The sequence below is a fragment of the Mus pahari genome, chromosome 14, assembly GCF_900095145.1.
Source record: "Mus pahari chromosome 14, PAHARI_EIJ_v1.1, whole genome shotgun sequence".
Lineage (NCBI taxonomy): Eukaryota > Metazoa > Chordata > Mammalia > Rodentia > Muridae > Mus > Mus pahari.
Window position 1 is genome coordinate 82,719,871 of NC_034603.1, and position 1,986 is coordinate 82,721,856.

Here is a 1,986-nt window from a genome sequence, read left to right on the forward strand (position 1 = left end):
CAGAACTAGTTAAGTTCTTAGGCCTCAAAAGCCTCCATGAGAATTATCTTCACAGAGAGGTTGCACAACTTGTCCACTACCCTGAAGTGATGTACAAGAGGAATGCAGGCCTTGTGACCTTGTGACCCTGTGACCCAGACCCCAGACCTTAATATCCATAGAAGGCAGCAGAGGAACAAAAATAAAAAGGCCAGCTGGTGGTACACACCTTTAATCCCAGCACTTGGGAGGCAGAGGCAGGTGAATTTGTGAGTTCGAGGCCAGCCTGGTCTACAGAGTGAGTTCCAGGACAACCAGAGCTACACAGAGAAACCCTGTCTCGAAAAAACAAAAACCAACCAACAAACAAACAAACAAAAAAAGTTTAAATAGAAAAAGAAACTAAAAGAAGACTAGGAATGTGAGTGCAACCGCCCAGAGCCACACTCAAACCCGGTACTCCTGAAAGGCGGGCTGGGGCTGAAAGAGATTAGCCGGCGAACAAGGAAGGAGGCTAAGACAACATAGCTGATCAAAGCCCCCAAGTTTACTGAGATTCTGAGCTTATATAGAGGGAGGAGGCCCATCCCCCACCACTCCTTTCTTGATGCCCTTAGCCAGCTGAAGGTGATCTGTAGGATGCTGTCTTCTGAAGGTCTCAAGGGTCTCAGCAGGTAGTGACAATGTTTTGGAGGAAAGCAGTGGCAGGCGTAGACAATAGAAACTGCTTTGTAAGTCAGAAGGTTCCACCCCAGGTGGTTCCCTGCTTAGTGGCAACAAGGTCTGAATCAGCCTGCTTCAAGGCTGGGGGAGGCAACAGGAATGTAACTCAGTCGGTAGAGTATTTGGCTAGCCTGAGCTAAACTCTGCTTTTAACCATCTGAATAGCTGGCACGTCATACACCTTTGATGCATGAACGTGGGAGACAGGAACATGAGGATCTGTGTGAGTTCCAGGCCAGTGTAAGCTGCATAGTGAGACCCAGTTTCAGAAGAAAATAAATGTTAAGGCCAGCCTTGGCCATATAATAACATGTTTGAGCCCCGCTCAGGCTATATGAGATCAGTACCATAAGCACCAGTCATTTCCCATCAGTTAATATAGTTTATGGATCAAAAGAAAGGATTAATGGACATGGGGGGTACACACATGTAACCAGCACTCAGAAAGCTGAAGCCAGATTAAGGAGTGCAAGGTCGTGGGTAGCCTGGGCAACATAGTAAGGCTAACCAGACCCCGGTGCAAACATTTAAAAAGGAGGAGACTGAGGGTCACTCTACCTGCTCTATCTGCATGTACACCTGCAGGCCAGAAGAGGGCACCAGATCCCATTACAGATGGTTGTGAGCCACTTTATGGTTGCTGGGAATTGAACTCAGGACCTCTGCAAGAACAGCCAATGCTCTTAACCACTGAGCCATCTCTCCCAGCCTTGTGGCTCTTTCTAAAAATTTATAATATTTATTCATTTTTATTTCATGTGTATGTTCAACATCACATGCATACAGTACCTTGGCGCCAGAACAGCACATGGATTCCCCTGGAACTATAGTTGTGAGCTGCCATGTGGGTTGCAGGGAATTGAACATGGGTTCTCTGAAAGAGCAGTCGGTGTCTTAACAGCTGAGCCATCTTTCCAGTCCCATTTGTTGCTCTAATAGAGGACCCAGGTTCAGTTCCCAGTACCTATGTGATAGTTCACAACCATCTATAACTTTGTTTCCTGTGGAGGAAATAGTCTCTTTTGACCTCCTTGGGCACCAGGCATGAAATTTAACTTTCATACACATAAAATAAAATTTAAAAATTTAAAACACACACACACACAGATATACACAGAGATATACACATTCAGAGGAATGAATGAGAATGGGTTGTATAGTAAAAGCTTTCATTACTAGAGATTAGCTGGAACCTGAGCATGACAAATCTAATTCTTCTGAGGACCTTATTATCAGTAATTGTCCAGGTATGGAGGTGTATACTTATTTTTTACTTTTTTTTTT